The sequence below is a fragment of the Lygodium microphyllum genome, chromosome 20 (assembly GCF_053477565.2).
Source record: "Lygodium microphyllum isolate KBCC chromosome 20, Lygodium_microphyllum_v1.1.10, whole genome shotgun sequence".
NCBI lineage: Eukaryota > Viridiplantae > Streptophyta > Polypodiopsida > Schizaeales > Lygodiaceae > Lygodium > Lygodium microphyllum.
Window position 1 is genome coordinate 68271644 of NC_141154.1, and position 15796 is coordinate 68287439.

The following is a 15796-nucleotide window of genomic DNA, read 5'->3' on the forward strand; positions in this document are numbered from 1 at the left end:
GGCCAACAACATAGCCCAAGTCTGGCCTTGTGATAGTTATGTAAATCAAACTCCCTACTATCCTCTTGAACATAGTAGGGTCTTCTATCTCATCCCCAATGTCGGCACTCAACTTCATATTTTGCTCCAATGGTACTGAAAGAGACTTATATGCTGTCATACCATACTTGGATAACATATCTAGGCCATATTGCTTTTGTGACAGCCATATACCATCATCGCATCTGATCACCTCAATACTAAGAAAGTATCTCAGCTCACCCAAATCCTTCATCTCAAACTTCTTCTTCAAGAAGTCCTTAACTTCAGCAATCCCATTGTCACTGTCACCTGTAATAATCAAGTCATCCACATAGATGACTATGATGACCAAACATGTATCTTCCTTTCTCACATAAACTGAGTGATCAGCATCAGAAATACAAAATCCAATATTGACAAGATACTCTCCAATCTTGTCAGACCATGCTCTAGGTGCTTGCTTCAACCCATAGAGCACCTTCTTTAACCTGCACATATATGTGGGATGCTTTAAATCCTCTTAACCTACTGGCTGCTCCATATACACTTCTTCTTGCAATTCAGCATGTAAGAAGGCATTCTTAACATCCATTTGTTGCAAACTCCAACCTTTGACTAGTGCCAAGGCAATCACACACCTAACAATTGCCATCCTAGCAACTGGACTGAATGTCTCTTCATAATCTATGCCATATATTTGAGCATAGCCTTTTGCAATCAACCTAGCCTTATACATGCTAACTAAACCATCTACATTATGCTTGACTTTGTAAACCCACTTACAACCAATAGCTTTCTTACCCTTAGGCAAGGGTACCAAATCCTAAGTCTTATTGGCTTCTAATGCAGCTATCTCCTCATCCATTGCTACATCCCAATGAGCATGACCAACAACATCCGCAAAACAAGTGGGCTCAACATCCTCAACTAGTTTCACCATATAAGTATAATGGTGAGCTGCATAACCTTCAAAACCAAATCTTTTAACAGGGTATCTGACCCTGCTAGACCTGCGTACCACTGGATCACTCAATGGAGCCTTTACATTACTATGAGCTCTCTGTACACCTGGTGTCCCTAATTGAAGGAATACCCAGCTCATCATCCAAACTCTCTGAACCACTAGAATCTTCATCAAATCCCAAATGACTAGTAGATGCATTATTATCATCCAACACTTTCTTCTTTCCTTTCTCTTTGCTTGCAACACTTATAGATCCACTTGAAGATGTGGGGCCACCCCTTAGTCTTCCAGACCAAGGGCTCACTATAGGTGTAGTACCAGATGATGTTTCTGGTCCACTAAGAATATGGGATTCTTGCTTTTCTTTTTGCACATAGCTATCATGATTATTATCATTATCTAATACATCACCAGCAAGTGCATACCAACTGCTCATCTCATAAAAAATAACATCCTTGCTCACTTTGAACTCACCTGTGATGACATGGTTGTAATAATGATACCTTTTCTATTCTAAAGAGTATCCAATAAAAATACATTTTTTAGCCTTTGGATCAAGCTTCTTCTGTATCTCATCTGGCACATGAACATATGCAACACAACCAAATACCTTCAAGTGTGATATGTTAGGCTTCTTGCCAGTAAAGCATTCTTTAGGAGTCATTCCATGAACTGCAGCTGTGGGGGTTCTGTTCATAATATAGACAGCAGTATGAATAGCTTCAAACCAAAAATGTTTTGGCATATTCTTTTCAACCATTGACGCCCGTGCAACTTTTGCAATATGCTTGTTTTTTCTTTCTATGACCCCATTTTGTTGTGGGGTATACCTACAAGTAATTTGCTTCTTTATCCCATGAGTCCTCAAGAAGCCACTAAACTCATTAGAGAGGTACTCTCCCCCTCCATCTGATCTCAAGCACTTCACTTTCAAGCCTGTTACTGTTTCAACAGTTGCCTTGAAAGATTTGAAGTGCTCAAATACATCACTCTTTTCCTTCTTGAAATATACCCATAGCTTCCTTGAACAGTCATCAATAAATGTGACAAAGTATTTGTTACCACCAAGAGATACATTTTGTGTAGGCCCCCAAATATCTGTATGTACTACATTAAGTATGTTTCTACTCACTTCTCTATCATGTGAGAAGGGTTGTCTTGTTTGCTTACCAAATTGGCATGCTTCACAAACTTTATGAAATTTTGCAACTCTAAAGGAAGGCAACCTTGTAACCAATCCTCTAGATTGCATTAATTTCAACCTTTGTACATTTGCATGTCCAATGCGTTTATGCCCTATTTCAATGTCTGCAACCACTCCTTTTCCTTTAGCATACATAGTAGCATCCATTGCAGGAATTCCAGCATCTAAAGTGAACATGTGGCCAACTCTACTTTCTTTTGCGACCAACCTACACTTATCATTAAAGTCTTCTACAAAACAACATTTTGCATTGAATCGAACCTGTAGCCCTTGCTCTACCATTTGGTCAACAGACACTAGATTCTTCGTGATTGAAGGCACATGTAATACATTTGTCAGACTCTTTGTATGGCCATCATGCAAGGACAAGGAAACCTTTCCAATATGTGAAATTAGGTAGCATGAATCATCACCCGTCTGCACATAACCTGGATTTTGTGAGTCCTGCATCTCTCCAAACCATTCAACATGACTAGTCATATGATTAGATGCACCTGAATCCACATACCATACATCATCATGTGTCCCCTTTCCTGTAACTGCATTAATAATGTGCTACATAACAAGCATAAGCTCATTTTTTTCTTCATTTTGTCATGAAGATGATGCATAGTCTCCTTGCTACAATCTACCACTGCAAATATCATTCTTCTTAGCATAACAATGGACTGCTACAATATGACCTATTTTGCCACAATAATGGCAAAAAATAGCAGAATTTCCAGAACCTCTATTCTACCATCCACCTCTTCCTCTAGGATCTACCACGTCCCCTTTCTAAACTTAAGTGAAATTTGGAAATGGCTTCCATACTTATACTGAAGTGACAAATGATTTCCATGCCTATTATTAAGGCCACTCAAAGTGGATGAAACTAAATCATCATCATCAGGCATCGCATCAATCGCTACTAAAGCATCTGCAATGCTCCTCACCTTCAAAATATACTCATTGACAAATGTATCAAAATTTGGAAATGGCTTTCGTATATATATTGAAGTAACACATGATTTCCATGCCTTTTTATTATTAAGGCCACTCAAAGTGGATGAAACCAAATCATCATCATCAAGCATTACATCAATCGTTGGTAAAGCATCTGCAATGCTCCTCACCTTCAAAACATACTCATTGACAGACATTTTTCCTTTCTTCAATGTATTCAACTCTTGCTTGAGTTGAATCTTCCGTGCCTTTGTATTTACTCAAAACATGTTCTCAAAAATTGTCCAAGATGTATGTGAAGTTTCTACATTCCTAATATGTCCCAACATCATATTATCAATGATTGCAAATAGCTAGTACATCACATTTTTGCCTTTTGCATTCCACTCTTTCCATGCCTTTAATTCATATGCAGTCAGAGGGATACCTAGCTTTGGCTCTTTTTCTTCACCTGAAACAAACTCATAAAGGCCCTTTCCAATGAGGAAGTTTGTCACACAGAACTTCCATAAAGGGTAGTTATTCTTGTCTAGCTTCTCAATAATGGGATTTCCATTGTTCTCTGCCATTATTGCAAAAAAGGATGCAACACAACAAGCTAGTCTTCTTTAGCCTTTCACAACAAGTGCACACCAATATACCAAGCAACCTTTTTCACTGATTGCTCAATCGCACATGTAATATGCAGCTTGTTTGCAGATAAACCTTATCTTTGCTTCTTGGAAAACACCTCAAAATTTACAAATTGAAAATTCGTAACATGTGCACCCACTTTCGATCAATATAGTCAAAATCACAATGTACCCTAAAACTATTGTCTGCAACCTTGTGGCTCTAAAATGGGGCCTAAACGGCCTCAGATGCCCAAAAAAACTCATTGCAATCTAAGATTTTCACTCTACCCTGCTTCTGGTGCCTCCACAAGCACTACCCAAGAGAAAGAGTGGAAGAATGAGAGAGCTTCTTACCCGTTGTTTGCTTGCTCGAACCTTGTTCATTTTCCTTCACTTCAACCTTCAAAATCAGCCTCTCTCAGTGGCGCAGCTCTGATACCATGTCAAGAATCGGGTGATGGGGAGACTTGCTTGAGCTGTTACGCCAAACACACACTGTATGCACAAGAGGAAGCTCACTCAAGAGCACAAGGAGAGAGATGGACGCCAAAACGTTTTCTTACTGATTTCTTCTTCTTATTCCACACACTACACAATGTACACAAAGTATAGATAAGATACAACATAAAGGAAAATTGCCTACTATGTCAAACAGTGCATAACAGACTACACTAATCGACTGGCGCTATATCTTTGTCAGCTGTAGGTAGGTGTAACAAACTAAATATAATAAGTGATAAGTCAGTGGCCATGTGAGTATCATAATGACCACCAACGTGCTAAGTGTAGACGTGTGGACCCATCTAGCCAGGTGGTCCATCATCAATGTCTGCATGTATTGAGCTTGCCATCTCAACAAAAGTTTCTCGACTTATCGAGTCCACCCTGTAATAGTAGTTATACAATCGTTAGGATCAAAGGTTCCCACTTTCTCAATTGGGTTTGCTTTAGTTTTCTAATTAGGTAAACCATACTGCCCCACTATTTTGATATACAAAGGCAATATTCTTTTATTATCTAGTTAAACAAGGTTTGTTAAACTCAATATTTAGAACACAATAATCATTTTAAAAATAAAAACTATATTTTATACTAAAATAACAAAAACCATCACTTCGTAAAGTGTTACAAAACCTAGGACATTGTCTAGCCCTTCTAATCTTGTAGAATTGGATTGCATATGATCATACTCATTTTACTGCGGACAATATCGAATTTACTAGCTCAAAGGCCTACAAAGATTCCTTGAGCCTCTAGAGCCATCCTACATAACAAGGGCCCTCATTAGTTGGTCCTTTGCCCTCTTAGGTACTCAAGTGATAAAAAAAGCAAAAATATCTACCTCTCTCGGGAGCATAGGATCCCACCCCTATGTGAGTTTTCCAACATTTTGCAAAATATTATGGAGCATTAGGTTGGGGACTGCAACATCTTGAGCTACCATATTCATAACTTTCCCAGTTGTTACAAGTATGAAATCATAAGGTAATATATTTTCAACATGTCTTAAAAACAAAATATAGGAATATCCATGAAAACATTAATTTTAGAGCACTTTTAACATACACGATGCATAAAAACTACTCTTTTTTATCCCATGTTCTTTTCCTAAAGAGAAAATAAGATATTCTAAGGTGTTTCAATGTTCCCTAACTTTATTTTCAAGTAAGTTACAACTATATTCAATTTTAAGAAGCAAAAGACTCATTATACGTAATTTTTCTAACATTTTGGGGTTATTCTTTCAAACCATGAAATACATGTGAATGATCGTAAAAATAATTAATAAAATTATTGGAATCTAAGAATATTTTTAAAAATTCAAAATAATCTCAAATTATTTCACCAAATTTGATTATCATTGTCCATCCATCCATCATTATTGTGAGGTATGACTACATCCTTAGGTTGGTGTGCAACTACTGTATTTTTGGATTGCATAGGTTATGGGGCTTCTTTAGGTTGCACTTCAGCCTTGGTTTGAGTCTTATCTTCAATGACCCCTTCGTTGTTGATGGGAGCACATATAGCCTCTCTATGTTGCTTCCGAGCTATGGAAATAGTCTTTAGGACACAACTATCGTGAACATGCATGAATGAACCTCAAAACTCAAGTATGCTATTACCAAGGGATAGAACATGGCCACAACAAGCTTCACAACTTTTCTTGGATCAATTTGACATTTTTTAGATCTTTTGGGGACTCTCATGCTTGTTAAACAAAAACGAGGCTTATAATAAGTGAGTTTTGAGTGTAAGGCTGTGTATATAGTCTTTAAGTAATATAACACTTGATGCTTGCAAGCATCAAAGAGAGAGATATCAGTAGTAGGGACAAGTTGGCAAATATTTTGATGATTGTGATCGATGTGAGCATAATGCTTCAAGTGGTTAATAAATCTAAAATCCTCAAGTCAAGAAGGTCAAGATTGTAAGAGATGGAAAATAGGGTACATAGGGGCAATTATAAAAGGTGAAGGTACCAATCATTTGTATCTAATTTTGACATAATACAAGTCTCCTTCATCTTCTCTCTTTCTCAACTTTCATGGTTATCTTCTCTCTTTCCATCTTTCTCTCTCCTTTTCTAGTATTTCTCTCTCCTCATCACTCTCTTCTGCATCTCTTTTCTTTCTCTTCTACATTGTTCGCTCTCCTCTTTCTCTCTTTACAATCCTCTCCTTGACCATTGGTATTAGATTTCCTTAAGTTCTTGATCTATTTGGTCATATTTCATTTAGTTCTCCCTTTTCAGTCACACAAATCCAAGAACTTCAGGTACATAGGTACAGACATGGCAGGGAGCACTGGAGTGACCAATCGAAATTTCTAAGAAAAAGATAGGTAGCATTGAAGACTTTTCGGAAGTTGGAGACATTTCTAACAAGAAGATAGGCAGCATTAAAGACTTTTCAGAAGCTGAAACAAAAATGGATAAAGGTCCGTCTTCCTTCTTCACAACATCGTCAGCCTTTTTCTTGGAGTTGGTGGCTTTGGTCTTAGCCCCTATTGTCTTAGACTTACTTGTAACAATGGTTTTTGCTTTTGCACCATTGAAGTACATGCTTGAATGACCAACACGAATGAAATCTGATATCATGGCAAGGGTATTCCGACAAGTTAGATTGAGTGAATGGCACGGCATGTTTCCAGCAAACAAGTAGTTTGTAGAAGTCTAAAAGGATAAGAACACAGTAGTAGTGAATATCTGCTGATAAGAGGTCATTATAGTAGCTCAAACTAATTGAAATTCCCTTATCTGTTTCTTTGAGAAGAAAAGGTCTTGATAAAGGATCTTCCCGGGTGGTCCTCCGTCGACAAAGCGTGGTCTTTCGCGACCCAACATCACAACAGGGGGTTCTTCACCACGCGCCAGGAACACGTTGGTATTTATGGTTCTCATGGTGAGACTGACTGTAGAGCCCATTCTTTCCAAGAGCTTCACCTTCAAGTGACATAGTAAGCGATTGGAAGCCCTTGATCTTAGTTTAGCTCTGATACCACTGGTGCACAAATCGGATGCTGGATGCGTACGTAGCGAGTGTCGGAAGGTCCCCAGGAACAAAAAAACTCTACTAAAGCTCATAAAACAAGAAGATAGATTTGCATAACATGAAGAAAAGAGACAAATTGGGTACAATCTCCCCCCATGCCTTGTGTGAGCACTTCACAAGTCATGTATTTATAAATTTATTCATCTCAAAGCTAAAAAATAACCCAATTTTACAATTAGCATGCTTTGGCTTTTGTGTTTGCTTTTATCCAAATAAAGAATATGCACCCATGAGTGCTGACATGCAAGAGAAAAAATTCATTCTCAAGTAAATTAAGACACTCGAGTTTGATGGAGAAGGGATAGACATCGCAAGAGAGGCGGAGATATGGATTGAGTCGATGGATGACTATTACTCTACTTTGGGAATTGCCTCTACCAATCAAGCAATGATAACCAAACTTAAGTTAGTTGGCAAGGCTTGGATATGGTGGAAGCAATGGTGCAAAGATCAAGGTATTTTTGAAGCCACTGTCACTTGGGCTCAACTGAAGGATGCATATGTGGACGATACCTTCTGCCAACCTACCAGACTTTGAGAATGAATGAGATCTTCAAGCTCAAGCAGTTGGAATTAACCTTGGAAGCCTACTACTTGAAGTTTATAACTCTACTAAAATACGCATTGCCTATGGATATTGCGCAGTACGTATCCAAGTTTTACCATGGCTTGAACACCTTTGAACTACCGTGTTGAAGCAATACATCCAACGGACTTTTGAGATGCATTACTTCAAGGAAAGCCAATCATCCAAGATCTTGGATCGAGCAATTGTGACAAAGATGGTTCTTGAGATCAAGACAAGAGATACTACACGTGGGGAGAGATAGGGAACATCCGTAGGAGATGTCCCAACTGCCGATGTTTCCACTGCAATGAGTTAGGGCACGTCCAACTAGATTGCCCTGACTTAAGCGGAAGATATGGAGCCTCCAAGGAAATGAAGATACACAAGTGCGGTCTTCGAATATATAGAGGAATCAAATGAAGATGAAGACCTAGAACCCACTACACCTCTTCAGGATGATTAGAAATCCTAGAAATTTTGTCGACATGAAATAGAACTTGTATTGGAATAAACTTTACTCTTGTAACTGTAGTTAATCTAAGTAATATGAGTTGCATCTATTTTGAGCAAAGAACTTGCAAATGACTAGAGATATTCAACAATGAATGTCAGCTATAACTTGCAATGAATTTCTCTTAAGTCATTTCGTCTCAACTAAAATGGATTCGGTCTTACGAGAATGTCGAAGCTTGGAAGTATTCTTTAGCATAACAAGCAAAGCCAATTGTCCATGGAGTTGAGTCCCAAACTAAGAAGAGAACAATCTGGGAATATAGTTTTTGAGATAAAGGACCATTTCGATCTGCTAAATAAAGGACCACTTTGATCTCCTAAAAGGATCCTAGGACAATTTGGTTTAAAGAAGAAAATCATGCCAAGGACGACCAAGAATCTTGTGACTCCAAGTGATAAAGCTTCGCATTGTTTCTATTACAAGGAGTTAGGTCATTTCAAAAGGGAATGTCCAAAGCACCCTAAACACCGATGCTCTGAGTGCCACAACATTGCACATAACTACGTCAATTGTCCCATTAGAACTCAAAGAGAACTTGGACTTACAAGGAATAAAATTGTACAAGCTTCAATGATTGAGAATATACCACATACTTAGGAAACACCTAGAAGATATCCATGATGTAACTACAATAAACTCTTCTCTTGTAATCCAGACTCAGTTAAGATCTAATACAATAAGTTGTGTTCCAAAATATCACATGCTTATGAGTGATCAGAATAGCACAGTGTGGTGGGTCCTAACCCATAGGCCTTAAGCCTCATTAATGCTTGTCTTCCCCAGTTCTTCCGAGATGAGGGCATCTCGAGTTCTCCAAGGGGGCGAGGATGTAATATCCGCCCACGTAGGAACTACTACCCCCCCCCCCCAATTTTCATTAAAAGTAATTCACATTTTTCTAAATTACCCTCCCCTCCCGTTGTTGTCGATGAACAGGTGGCGAGGGAAGATGGGAGAAGACAATGGGACAAGGAGGTGACGTGGAGGAAGAAGGGGACGGTGGAGAAGGCCACAAAGGTGAGAAAGATGATGACATGGAAGAGGAGATAGGTGAGGACGTGGACAAGACGGTGAGCTGGAGATGATGTTCCTCATTATGGTGATGAGTTTGAGGGGGGGAGGGCACATGTGTGCCGCCTCACTCCCCCTCCCCCTATCTATTTTCCCCCCTATAATTAATACCTCCTTACCATTATAAAACCCCTCAATACCATAAAGGAAGGGAGGGAAGGATGCCATTTTACCCCACCCCCCCAAGTTGCTGCCGGCCTGAAATAAGAGGGAGAGGAAGAGAGAGGGGAGAAGAAGAAGAAGAAGAAGAAGAAGAGGGAAAAAGACAGAGAGGGAGAGGGAGAGAGAGAGAGAGAGAGAGAGAGAGAGAGAGAGAGAGAGAGGGGGGAGAACAATAAGAGAAAAAGAAGAAGAAGAAGAGGGAGAGATAGAGAGAGAAGGAGGGAAGAAAAAGAAGAAGAAGAAGAGGGAGAGAGAGAGGAGAAGAAGAAGAAGAAGAAGAAGAGGGAGAGAGAGAGGAGAAGAAGAAGAAGAAGAAGAAGAGGGAGAGAGAGAGAGAAAGGGCGAGATAGATTCTTTCCCTTCCCCTCCGAAGAGGGTGGCCACATGCATCTCTTTTCCCCATGGCTGCGAACCTATAACCATCTCACGAGATTAGCCACCACTCTCAAATGACCCCATTACTTGAGCATAAGGTGCAGAAGTCTTACGTGACTTGCAAAGATTGGGGATGGCTCCCAAGTGAAAAATGACATGCTCAGATGGAAACCCCACAAAGAGCAACGAAGCCTCGGGTGAGGACATCAGTGCCCATCCAATTGCGGTACTGATCGTAAGTAATGTATTTCCAAATTAATGAATCCTTAAGCCTCACCATAGTCCATCATGCCTAAGTGATCCAACCAAGTGTGATCACATTCGGTTCTAAAGACTTTTCTTTTGATTCTAAAAACGCATTGGATCTCTATGGCTTGGAGTCTACTTTTATTTGTTTGATCACTTGGCCATCAATGTCATACTCTATTGTCTCGGCCTCTTGTTCACTGCTTCCATTTAAGGGATAGCAGTCCTCATACTCGTCATCTAAATTGCTACCTCCTCCTGACTGATTGTTATCATCTAGGTCTCTATTCTCAACTCCCTTTTCATTCGTGATTGGTGCCCAATTGTACCTAAGGTTTAGGTTGTGCACTTTGGTCCATCGCCATTTGGTTCATTTATGAGATCTTGGAGCAGCTTGATTTTCATAGCTGGGTGACTAACTAGCTCCCTTATTAAATACTCAAGAATCCCCTAGAGTTTAATTTTATTAGACGAGACATGGAAAGGGGTGGGCATTTGTTGCTTGTTAGGGTTTTTAACCATCATATAGAGTGGCACTGATGGTAGGGTCTTGCCTCTTGGAAAGTGTGGTGCAATGACTTTATGGGCCTTGCTAGTTGTCCTTGCAACAGCCTACTTATAACCTTCTTCCTCATCCAAAAATGGCAGGTTGATTGTAGCTAGTACATGCATACAGTCTTGCTCGTCTTTGGGGTAGGGAATGTACTTCGTCAATGGTCCACACAAATTCGTAGCTTGGATATTTCCTTTCAAGATAGATGAGATGGCATTTAAGTCGACCGACATGGTTGTCCAAGTGTCCATCTCAACTCTCACTACCTCTGATGATATCTTGCCTAGGAATATGAGGCCATTATCCTAGTCTTCGATTACTCGTGTGTTCCTTAGCCGGTCTAGCAAGATGTCATAGTCCACTCCCTTCATAACAATGAAGTTCACCAAGAACTGGATACTCCTAGAAAGCATTCACATGCAAGGACTTAGGCACTGAGTTCAATGTGGGGTTGGGTATTTTCGTGGTTACATCATGGTTATGCAAGTCAACTACTCTTGGCTTGTTAGATCCCTCTACCCATTTCTTCAATTCTTGCCATAATGAAGAGCTTTGCCTAAGCAGATTCCCCATCGGTAACATTACAAGAAGTGCTAGCAATGTTGTAAGCATGCCATTAGCCTCTTTCCTTTTGTTTTTCCCTCTTTTGCAACTGGTTTCAAGTAGCTTGCTTATCGTCGGAAGCCTTGTCTTCATGATTCTGTGCAAGGTGTTGGTGCATCTCTTGAGTTTATGCATGTCGGTGAGACAGGCATGCTCACACTAGAGAACTCATCGATCTCATCTTCTAGGATGGGCTCAGCATCCTTTAGATGCTCTTGGGCTTCTTTCACCCACTCTTTAACCTTGTTGACTATTTCCAATTGGCACTTTGGATCAGGATATTTCCCAACATTGGCACTCCCCTTCTCTATGGTTTTAGGCGTTGAAGTCTCAGCCTCTACATCCGCCACTTACTTCCCTCTCGTTAGTGTGGTTGCACTATTTGTTTTTAATGTTACTTTGGCATCTGCCCTATTCTTCCATTGTTGGCAAGTTTTCTTTCCTATTTTGAGGCAACATCTAGGTTGCTAGGTTCTAGCAATGAAATACTAGTCTGCTTCGTTTGTGCACTAGTCATAACATTCAACGAGATGGGAGTGGCCTCACCATCAAGTGTCTCAACTCCAAATAGGTACAAAAGGTATGATGGCTAAGCTCATAGACGATTTTTTCCTTGAACATTCGGTTGAGTGATTTCGCACTCGAGGCATCTCAAATCAACCTTTTCTTGGTTGGCTAGTTCTCATTCGAGGCAATGATATGAGATATGCCCTAGGTGACTGCAAGTTTGAGATTGGGTCTTGGCTCTACCCTCCTAGGCCTCTACCCCTTCCCTAACCTAATGGTATCACTGATACTGGTCTAAAATTCGTTAAGATGGCATTTCTCTTATCATTGTACGAGATGTAAGGGTTTATGTATGTCTCATCCTCATTCAGCTCCTCTATATAATGTATTGGAGTGTCAATCTCATCAATGGATGGGTCACAAAGGGTCTAGATGGTCTAGGTCTACCCATAGGATTGATGTCCATTCTAGGGACAATCGGCTTGGCATCGTTAGATGCTGGGAGAGCTAATGGAGCTCCCCTTCTAAATTGAGGCGATCTATTCTCCAAGTAGTATGGTTGGTTGTAAAGTTGCAAATATGGCAATTGCCTCGGTAGTTGGCAATGCAGAGCATCGTGATTGAACTTACCGCAGTTGGCACAAGGTCTAGATTGAGAATCTGCACACTTGGCCGAGAGGTGGTTTCCTCCACAATGGACACATTGCACATGAGGTCGCATAGGTCTTCTAATCATTTCTTGGCACAAGGTCTAGATTGAGAATCCGCACACTTGGCTGAGAGGTGGTTTCCTCCACAATGGACACATTGCACATGAGGTCGCATAGGTCTTCTAATCATTTCTTGGAGCTTGGCTAGTTCTATCTTTACGTCCACCAATTCTTGGCTCAGGCTAACACTCTTCCCTTTCTCTTGGCTACCCTGATTGGATCTCTCACTAGTAATGGCAGCTCCCTCTAAGGCTCTAGAGATTGCACTTGCACTATCTTGGCTTGTGGCTCTCGAGCATCTCTCTTTGAGTAGGTCATCTACGTATATGGCTTCTTCAAATACCCTAGCTAGTACGTCCCTTTGCAAGTTTGAGTTGTTGACCAAGGCCTCATAGAGATTTTCACTCTTAATTCTACTTACAAATACACTAGAGACCACTCGCTCACTAGGTCAATTTGTGACGGGTGGCTGGGATTCTCTTAAAGAGACTCCTCATGTGGGTGATGTAATCTTTAATGTCCTCCTCATCCTTTTGACTAACATTTATCAATTGAACAATAAGGTTATCTGAATATCCCGCCTCAGAGAATCTCTTAAGATGAAGAGACTCTTGAGAGTATTGAAAGTGTTGCATTTGTGGTGTCATCTAGATTGGTGTGCCATATCCATCCTTTTTCTTCGAGAAAAAGACCGAAGGCTTGCGCACATTGAGCAGGATTCGCTAGGCCATTTGCCTCACACACATGCTCGAATTGCTCTATAAAGCTATATGGGTTGTTGTTGGGTTGGTACTTGTTGAGTTGCTTGGCAACTATGGGTATCTTCGATTGGCTCCTCAAATTTGGTGTGATCCCTAATCCCGCTTAGCAACAAAGTTGCTAGGGCTACTTCACTCTGCTCTACAGCTGTGTTGACTATGAGTCGCTTAGTGAGAAGCTAGCTCAATGTGAGATCAGTTTCTAGTGCTCTTTCCCTCTTTGCATTGGGTCTTGTCCTATTTTGATTGGCGGGCGCTAAAACTCATTGGACCTCTTGCATTTCTATTTCTTGCCTTAGTCTTTGAGCTCATTGCTCTTGGTTGTATGTTGCTATGCCCTGCAATGTGTTCTTAGCCAATCTTCGCTCTTCCTCAAGGTCAGTTATGATATTCTCAACTGTTCTACCATGATGCTCCATCTTGGTTTGTAAATTGTATGGATTGGAAACTCTCCCAAGTCAAGTTGGTCATTTTCATGGTTGGAGCTTGGTCCTAACAGCTTGTTGGCCTCTTGATCTACTAGGTTTTCGATCAAACTGATCGACTTAGGTAAGGTTGCATCCCTAATTGCGTCTTCTTCTTACTCTCCAACAAGCTTGCTTTTGGTACCCTGTATCCTTGGATGTATATTTGAGATTTGAAGGTCTTGTCTTACTAGTGGGTTTGTTTAAGTCACTTATCTTGCATGTCAGTTCCTTGTTAGTTCAGCCAGTCCTCAAATTTAAGTGTGCTCAAGTGTTTGTGGGGTGCTTCTTTTCATGCGTAGTGCAAAATCAGGCTTTTTGTTTTTTGAGTGAACTTCAAGTAATTATCCAGGTAGTGTGTGACTATGAACGTCTGATTTTGGCAATGCAAATGGTCCATGAGGCACGATTTCAAATCGATTGACCTTCATGGTTGATACCAAGTACTAGGGACTTCCAGAATCAATCATTAGATGCAGATGATAGTTTGTGTGTACTTGGAGTAGCCCGAAACCTCTAAATCGGTGCGCTCTTTGCCCTAGAGCTATAACACACACACACACACACACTCTCTCTCTCTCTCTCTCTCTCTCTCTCTCTCTCTCTCTCTCTCTCTCTCTCTCTCTCTCTCTCTCTCTCTCTCTCTCTCTCTCTCTCTCTCTCTCTCTCTCTCTCTCTCTCTCTCTCTCTCTCTCTCTCTCTCTCTCTCTCTCTCTCTCTCTCTCTCTCTCTCTCTTTTCTCTCTCTCTCAAAGTTCAAAAAATGAAAATGAGCTCACTTCCCCTTCCTCAAGGTTTTAGACCCCCTCCAACACTCCTTGGATGTTTTTTCCTCTTCTTTTTCGGATTACAACCCCTCTTTCCTTCAATTTGGGCATGCTGTTACACAGAACCCTACCGTGGTTTCCTTCCTCTTTCCCTATTTTTCCTACCTAAATGCTTACAAATCCCTACAAATCACAAGCAAATGCTAATGCTAATCAAACCAACTCATCCAAACTTCAAAAATCCAAACACTTATTTGCATCGAAGATCAAATGCCCTTCCTTCCTACCTATTTTCCTCAAGCACCAATTCAAGGAAAACCCTCAAATGCTCGATTCAGAGGGCACAAGCACTCAAGGCTCGAATTCATTAGTCTTGACAACATAACCAAAATGCGAGAGCTTTTGCTGGACCCTGAGACCCATGGACCGCTTATTGCTCAAGCGTTTCAAGACCTACGATGTCTATCCCTTCTCCATCGAACTCGGGTGCATTAATTTGCTTGAGAATGAATTTCTTCTCTTGCATGTCAACATTTGTGGGTGCAAAAGGTGCCTGACAATCAAGTCATACCACTTAGGCTACTTTGTTTAGAATATGCCTACAAACCTTACATTAATCAATCATGCATCACTATGAAGCTTGGCTCTGATACCAACAGTAACATGCCCGCCTATCGGCTGTTCAAGCACGTTTTAGCGGTCCATCGAGAAACAACTCTAAGCGTTGCGGCTTGGCACTCCCATGGAATGTTTCGAGATTTGTCACCTAGGATTTCTTGAGTCCACCTCGCAATGGAACGTTTGCGACGGCCGAAACCACTAGGATTGACTTGAAATCTGGGTTCCTAGGGTCAAGGTCTCTTGACAACATTCTAGCATCAGGTTTTGGACATCCTACTTTACGTAAACATACCCAAGCTGAGGCAGATCCATACCGCACTTGGTTTAAAGAGAATGGAAAACGAGAGGGATGCACCGCTCAACCTCTCTACTCGTAGGGCATAGTCCCATACCAATCCCCTAAAATGACATGAATCGGGTTCTACCCTAACCATACCTAATGCTCAAATGGCTGTAAAACCTTGTGAGAAGCCTCCTAGGTCTCTGGGACCACCCGATCATAGGACAAACCCGTTAGGGTTCTACCCACCTGCTTCCCTTGATAGCTTTAGTTCTCTAATTAGGTCCTATCACATT